This window comes from Anopheles maculipalpis, chromosome 3RL, assembly GCF_943734695.1.
Source record: "Anopheles maculipalpis chromosome 3RL, idAnoMacuDA_375_x, whole genome shotgun sequence".
In the NCBI taxonomy this organism is placed as follows: Eukaryota; Metazoa; Arthropoda; class Insecta; order Diptera; family Culicidae; genus Anopheles; species Anopheles maculipalpis.
In genome coordinates, this window is record NC_064872.1 from 17,367,183 (window position 1) to 17,375,756 (window position 8,574).

Consider the following 8,574-nt stretch of genomic DNA (forward strand, 5'->3'; position numbering starts at 1 on the left):
ATCTTCTACTATTTAACTTTTACAATGCTGACCAACGTTACTTCTAAATAAGGTTTGAATGATTCATGTTTAGTTAGATAATTTTTATTTTCTTTTATGCCAACTGATAGCGTTATCAGCTTATTGTTTCAACGAATCAAACTCACAGCGCAACTATCGGGAAAAAGGATAAGAAAAAATTGAATGCAATATCAGACGATCGTTTAATTGGTTTCTCTTGTTATACGCATAAACAAGGTTTGTAAATTGCAATTAAAGTGTACCTCCAAATGCAAGCAGATAAGATGGGAATTTTTCCAAAAAAGTATTGACACTTTCCCACAATTCAATGTGCAATGTAAACGAACGTGACTGCAGCTAACAACAGACCAAACACATTTCTGTCTCGTTCGGAACATTTCAAGGCCACAATACGAGTTTTGTCATCGATCCAAACCGTTGGCTCTGATCCACAGCTAAATAGGATTTTTTGATGACTGATAGATCAATTCAACGTCATCTCCTATCCGTATCTATATCACACTTTCACAAGCCAAGTAGCACAATAACCCGACCGAAAAGGATTACCCAAAACAGACGATTGTGTAATGCAGCGGATTGCGTTTTGAAGGGGTTCGTCACTTGACATTTACAGCGCGCAAGTCTTTCGATCAGTATTTAGAGGTTTCTTTCGTAGCTAATCCCGTAGCAATGCAAAAGGTTTTGGGCGTTTCTCTTTAAAAAAAAAAAACATCTTAACCAACCTTTTCAACCTGCGTGATGCGACCTCGTCAAAATCAACAGGAGAACTGGTTTATTTATGCTTCAAAAGTTTGGTTTGTTTGTGGTACCGGTAGTGGAATTCACAATCTTAAGAAGGAAACAAGTTATCTTTGTTTTTATTTTTCTTTTCTTTTATCGATGCAACCGTGGTACTGCATCAGTTCAGCGGGCGTGAAGATCAGAACGAGTACACGGCGCACGGGATGACCATTTCGTTAGTCGAGAAGCAATCGTAAAAACGGCCCCCATTCGTTCGGTTCGCTCGGCTCGAGCCCCGGGGCCGCGCAATGGTATGCAGCGCTGGCATAAGCAACCCAACGGCATGTCTGCAGCAGCACCCGCAGCAGCCAGCATCATGGTGGTTTAATAACCCGATAAACACAGCGTGAGAGTAAGCCTTAAACAGTACTATTAGCATTTATGCGGAGGGATTCACGCTGGGCACGAATGATTTAATGCTTTTAATAATGCTTTTGCTTTACTCCGCAGCACTTGTTTCTCCTTTTCGGTTGTCATTATGCGAGCCGTCGAAGTGGTTCAATAAGGCTTTAAAAGCTTTTGGGCAGTGTGTGAGCTGAGCTTTTCAACAACAATTACAGTTGACATTGGGGATGTTTCATGAAGGCATGTTGAAGTTGATGTAGTTTTTGGTTATTGGGAGGCTAATACAGTTGCGATTTTTATTAAGATCCCTTGCCATAACTCAATTTTACAACCAAAAATATTTAGCTTTTAGGAAACCTCTGCTGCTATTACAAAAAAAAAATATTTCCCCCATTTATTAAGTCACAAAGGACATCAAAATCAGTTACTGCCAACTCACAGAAATCATCACATAAAAACGTTTACCCCATCGGCCTTACCGATGTACCAAACCACAAAAAACCACACCGGCCAGCGACAGCTCAGGGCTCCAGCACGTTCACGTCACGGGGGAATGTTCTTTACGCCCGCACTGTACGATACGAGCCTGAGCTTTCGCGTGCCGGGTACCACACTCGGCTCAAGTCATCCAGCAAGAAAGGATGCTCAAACGAACGTCCAAACACAAAACGCTGAACCAAACTAGAACGACCCACGGGAATGGAATGAGATCTGGAAAATGCAAAACTTCCTCGATCATCACGACTGCCTTAAGTCATTGGTTTTTTTTTCTTGCCTTTCTTTTCCCCTCTGTGCTTTCCGGGATGAGCAACGGAAGATGACCAATAGATACGAGCCGAAAATGACACCGGGGGCATGTTCGTATCATATTTTATCTGCTGCCTTCATTTGGTTGCCCTCCGGCGACATGAAGTGAAGAAATATTTATTTTATGAGTAAGGATGCTTCCCTTCATCAGCTTTTTGGTTTCGTTTGGTGAGATTTGGAACCAACTTCTTCCCTTTTTTTTCTTAGCTTTACGTCCAGCCATCCAGCCATCGATGGTCATGCCGGCCATCGATTCTCACTACGGGAAAAACGGTAAGGATGGGATTTGAACCATGGTCTAGCCGTACAGGGCATGGCACCGCTATAGGAACGCCTCTTGGTACGTACTGGAGACAACGGAGCAGTTGTCCTATTCTTTCATGACATCCATTTCTGCGATTAACTTTTTTCCGGTACTAAACTCTCACAATGCTATTGAGCTGAGATTAAATAATCACGCACAAAAACCACATCATTCCTGGATCCAATCGAACACAAAAAAACCTTCGAGCACTAAATAAACAAGTAAAAAGTTAACAAAAACACACCGTACGAGAAGACTCCGCACAGATTCTCCGACCGTTCCTGAATCGAACAGAAAGAAAAACCACCGAAATAGCTCACCGCGTGCGCTTATCCGTGAAATAGTTTTCTATTCTTCTAGGCCGTATCGAAGAAAAATAATTCGAATTCATTCATTCCGCCACGGTTTCCCATGAATGCCGGTTTTGCGGCGGTTCGCCCAGCAGCTGACCACAGCCGAACCACAGCGTTCGCCTCCAATGCGATGGAACGTCGTGGCCTTTTCTGGCTTGGCCCACGCACTGCCCCGGCCACGTTGAATGGCCGCTTAATCTTGTTGTGCCCCCATTGTGCGGTGCAGGCATGCACGGTAATGGTAGTCGCGCGATTCTGCACTGTCACTGACAAAAATATTCATCTCCTAACCGAATGACTCTTCATTTAGTTGGACATTTAGTGGCTCCCACAGTGGTTAGACCGTGCGCATGGGAAACAGAGCGCCGAAATTGAAGGCTGAAAGGGAAGGAATTCTTGCCGAGTGGAGAAGAGAGAGCAAAAAAAGCTCCTTTACACCACCCTTTTTCGATCACCATTTAATCGCACGCGCATGTGTGTTGTTGGGAAGGCTAAAATGGAATAATTGATATATCATTACAGGCGTTAATCCGATCAAAAGATCACCTCCACGGATGTTTGGCACGAACATGTTGTTGGAGTGTGAGATTGTCGTGCTCTCTAAATTTATTGCTCGCGCTACACACAGTACACAATGAACTGCATGCGTTCGATTATTCAATTGAAGTTTAATTAAAGAGTTTCGGTGTGCAGGACGTCGAAAATTAAAAGATAAATAATGGTTTCATAACACAAACAATTTGATTCGTATACACAAAAGCATCGGATTGGGTTCGATTGAACTGGGAGTGTTTTTGATGATTGTTCATTGTTGTATTCACGTGCACATTCGGTTTATTTTCGTGACAAGTGTTTCCCATTTTTTAAATCATATCTAGCAGCGTACTACAGACTTCTATTCTCATCGATAATCGAGCCTGTTTTGTCTATTACTTTAGCACATATTTAACAAATATAATACAACGTTTACCAGCCTGTTCTATGGGCCTGTTCTATGGGCTAATACACCCTGAATCATCTTTTGAAATCATTTCCACCTATTTTGAACCATTTCCCAATTTTCTCCTTTTGCACGACGCTCGCTCACCACATTCAACCACATTCTTTAAAGTCGTGCATCGCAAGCAATCCACCAAAACATCCAACAGATATCGATCGCTATGGAATGTAGAATCTTTCCACGGTATTTTCACGCAGGAACGCATGAGAAACGATCGGTCAAAGATTCCACAAGGTTCTGGATCGATAGCACACGGCCACAGGACAGGCACACCAAGAAATAACTCGCAAGTACGATCGTGCAGCAGATTAAGCGCATTTTGAAGAGCGCACTAAATTAAAATAAAATGTTTCACTAATTGATACTTCATTCCGTAAGGTCAAATTATTGCGATCTATGCGAGTTAGATAATGGTATGCAATGTACAGCAGACCTTCTAGCAAGCGGTTATGCTTGCTTGTAAGCAAACATAGTCCTTTGTGAAGATCGTTTTATTTTTTGTTGAAATTTATTCCATCTCGCTCCCCGTACTCTGGCTTTTCTCAACCACGCGCGTCTAAAAAGCTGTCGACATCGATCGCTTGTTAACATTCTATGCTTACTTAATTCGGATTAAGCCCCGTTTTGTTCCGGCTTGCAGTTAACACGGCACATAATCGGTTTTGCAAGTGTTTATTTTGCTTCCTGCGCGCACGCCGGGTCGTTTGTTTCTTTGCCGACCTACCTCAACGCACCAGTTGGCTGCAACCCTGTTGGAGGAAATTCAGGGACGCTACTTAAAAACACTTGCTAGTAAAAAAAAACCACTCTCAGCGAAGGCAGCAACACCAACAGCAGTTAACAACCTGGCACGTAGTAAATTATCCCGCTCGGTGACACCGGTACGTCCTCGATCCTTTTACAGCCACTCTCGCAGCGCATGAAAAGTGTCGTAGCCATTCAATTTAAATCAATTTCATACCATCGGTGTTGCGGTGAGTTTCGCTGTTTTTTTTTTTTTTTTTTTTTTTGTTGCTGGTTGGAACTCCCTTACTCGCTCTCATGCACGCCTTTTTTCGTCACCGTCTTACTGTGACTCCTTGAGGAGGGAAATGGTACCGACGATCGATGGGTGGCCATATCATCGCCTGTGCGCTGCATAACCGACAAGTGCAAACCCTTTACCTGCACGCGTCTACATATTCATAGGGTTCGATCGATTATCGATCGTACGATCGACGAAACTGCGCCGGTGAGAAGATTCCTCGAGTCAAGCCACCCCCTCCGCAACGCTTATTTCCGTGGATTAATGCATTCCATCAAGCGCAGGCCAACTCGTCTCATTTCGACGGATTTGGCATGGCATTCCTTACGGATGCCCAACCAAACCCAACCGTGTCACAGTCGACCGTGACATTGAAAGCGGCAGCCAGTGGTTACGATTAATTTAAATAAACCCTCTTTTCCCTCCCGGTACCTACTCGTAGCGTCATGCATGTAGCTCCATATATTGAGCGAAACAGCGCGGTTCATCGTGGGGAAAATTGTCGCATCAACCTGCAGATGGTGACGAGCACGGGCTGACACTCGAATACACTCCAAAGGACAACCTTCACCGAATGATAAAACCCGACGTTCTCGGCGTTCGGAATGCGACACAACTTCACCGTGTTAATCCACCGGGGAGTGTGCGTGTTTGTGAACCATTGTTCGTACGTTCGTTTTCTGCCCCGGAAAAGGAACTGCAACTAGCAAATAGTCAATCTGTGCATCTCCTATCGAATCAAATTGGAACGGGTGCCGTATAATCCACCACGCTTGCCAAAAATGGAATAGATTTCCGTGCCGAGGCCATGGTAGGGTGGTTTTCGTGTAATGACGCATGAGCAATTTCCTCCCTGACACGATGACGCAATTTAGAGCCGACAATGAGCTACAAATGTCATGAGTAATCCATCCAAACGTGTGCGTACAATTCTTTTATTTATTTTTCAAAAATTGTATAACCGGAGTGGCTTCTTCCAGGTGTCATACAAAACAAGAAATTTTAATATTACGTAATTTAGTTTTTCGGATTTAATAAAAAGCATTTCTTAAACGTGTGTCAACCTTTTATTCGTTTGTTACTCATCATTTATCAGGTTGTCGTGCGAGGATTATAGTCGACCTAAAAGGAAAAATTATCATTTAATCTAAAGTACTAATCATCTCCCAAATAAAACTTCTTCTTCTAAGGGATTCTGAAGGGCGGTCTGGACGTTCAATGTCCATCATCATTAGCTACCTCATAGTAAAGACCTTATAGTACCAACGATTTCTTAATGGAAGAATCTTTATAGTCCAAGAGTCCTTGAGATGACAGAAATCTGGTCTTTCAATTTTGCAGCTCACAGTGGCTTCCAAGAAACCTTGCAATGGATCATCTTAAGGACCTTGTACCCTAACAAGGGTCGTCCTCCAAAGAACCTTATTTACAAAAATACCTAGTAACTAAAGTATTCTCGTCTTCTCAGCTCCATCAACCACGTGACTTTATATCGAGGATCATCCAAGGGATTTCGTCTAAAAAGTATCGTTACGATGGAAGCTTTACCTATCAACAAAAGCTTGTAGTTGAAACCTCATTGCCATGCTCAGAGTCATTCCCGTCACAGGACTCCTCGAGTCCGGATACGTCATAAACATAAAAGCATGAAAATTATGGCAATCTGTCTCATTTTTGACAAATTTTATAGTTACCTTTTACATTTTTTACGCTGAAGAAATTGTCCTAAAAATTCGTTTTCTTTCGTACATTATTCAAATAAAAAAAGAACACCGTTGACAATTTTAAATTGTTTTGATTATTTTCGTTTTATTACCAGTTAATTTCGCTGCATGCCTGCACAACTTTTTGTTTGTTTGTTCGTTTTTGCACAAGATTTTCATGCCGTGCCGTGTACATACGTGATAGTACAGATAAAAGACTTCCAAAAAACTTCACCTCGTTTACGAACGCTTCTAACATAACAAATTTCACCTGTTTCACGCACTTGGCTTCTAGTTCCTGTTTCTTCGGCTGGCTAGCTGGAACCAACCGTAGAGCCCTCGGGTGTTTTGATTGCCTGCCTTACTCGAGCTAATAATTCTAAGAAGCGTCCTCGTTAGCTTTCCTCATCCTGTGAGCCTGGCGGTTGCGTTCCTATGAACAGAACCGATCTACTAAAAGCGACTATTTACACACCGAAGCCACAAACACAAACACACCACTACTGCTGCTATCCTTTCGCTTACGCGGTAGGGCATGTAAGCGTACGCTTCACTATAAAGCAAAGAAAGATCGCGTTCCGTTTCCAATTTTTTTTTTTCAATAAGCTCTGTATTATTCTGTGCGTCAGTTTCGGAAGCGATGTTAATAAATTACTTATGCATTACACAATAATACAGACAGCAGGGTTTTCCGGTTGCATTCAGAGAACCCAATATTAATTATTAATACATTTACGAATAATAAAAAAAATGCTACTCTGCTTACAAGCTATTACTAGCACATTCAAAACGGGACCTTTCGGTTAGCTCCAGGCTGTGCATTACGTTCTACCCTGTTTTTACACCTTATGAACAATATAAAACAATTTTGCATTTTTTGTTTTTTTTTTTTAATTACCAACGCAAGAGCCGAAGGACTGTATCGCTCTGAGTTGGTTTGGTTTTGCTTACACGAACAATTGCATACACATACACATACGAAGGAAGAGATGCAAACTAACGAGCATGAGTCGTAGTCGCGTGCTCGACTGCAAATGGGAACAGTTTTCATCCCCACTCATCTCTAGCTCTAGCTACGCCGAGTGGCCGACGGGTTCATGCTACAGTTCGAATTGCAAAAAAATGCGTGGGTTTGTTTGGGGTTGGGTTTAACAAACGGTTTACCGATACGCTTCACAGCCAGATGGTACAAAATGGCACTCACCACGCCCGGTTTCCTTGTACGCGGATGTAGTGAGAAGATTGAAGAGCACCCGTTTCGATCGAAGGCACAAGCAAAGCAGGAAGAATCACACGCTCCACGTTCGAACGAGAAGATGGTGAGTGTCGAACGATTTTTTGTGAGGATATTGTGGATCGTGTGGTACCTTCCGACCAAGCTTTCCTTCACCCCTTCACGAACCCTGCGAAACGAAGTTTAATCTTCCCACCACAAGAAAGAAGCGAGCGCTTTAACACAAGAGCAACAAACGTTTGCAAACGAGCACAAAGTAAAGCCATCCCTTGGTCTCGTGCGACGTGGTTGCTCCGATTGATAGTGAGTACCGCTTTTGGACAGTGCATCCGTCTGCTTCATTCGCACCGTCATTCGCACCGACTCTTCCAAATTTAACCCAGATAACCCGGCGCACTTCTTTTTTCAAACTGTCACACAGCATACGAGCCACTCGAGGTATTTTTATATCGCAGATAGGACAACTACTACATATCAATTACATACAATAAAAAAACACTGAACAAAACACTACGTTCTGTAGGATTTTACTCTCTCACTCTCTCTCTCTCTCTCTCTCTCTCTCTCTCTCTCTCTCTCTTACTCTCCTTCTTTTTCTAAACACACAACAAAATAAACAGCAAAACCTTTTTGGCGCTTTAATTTCTATTCAGTCTTTCAGGATTCTCGTTTGCTACGCTTTTATCATTTTCTCGTCGTGTTTTTTTTTTCTATTTCATTTGTTTCCTTTTTGTTGCTACTTTCTTTTCCTCTGTTTCGCTGTAGAAAATGGGTTAAAGTTTATAATTTCTTGTGTTTTTGTTTTCTATTTTCTGTTGTATTGTGTTTTTGCTTGCTGCTTTCGCTATGTTCACCTTACACATACACAACTACTATGTTTCACTCTATGTACAACATGTGGGCTGAACCCAACAGGGGTTAAAAATGTTTTCATCGTCTCACACATACACTTACACACACACTTATGCATCAAAGTCAAAACGATGCCTAAAACAATTAAAAA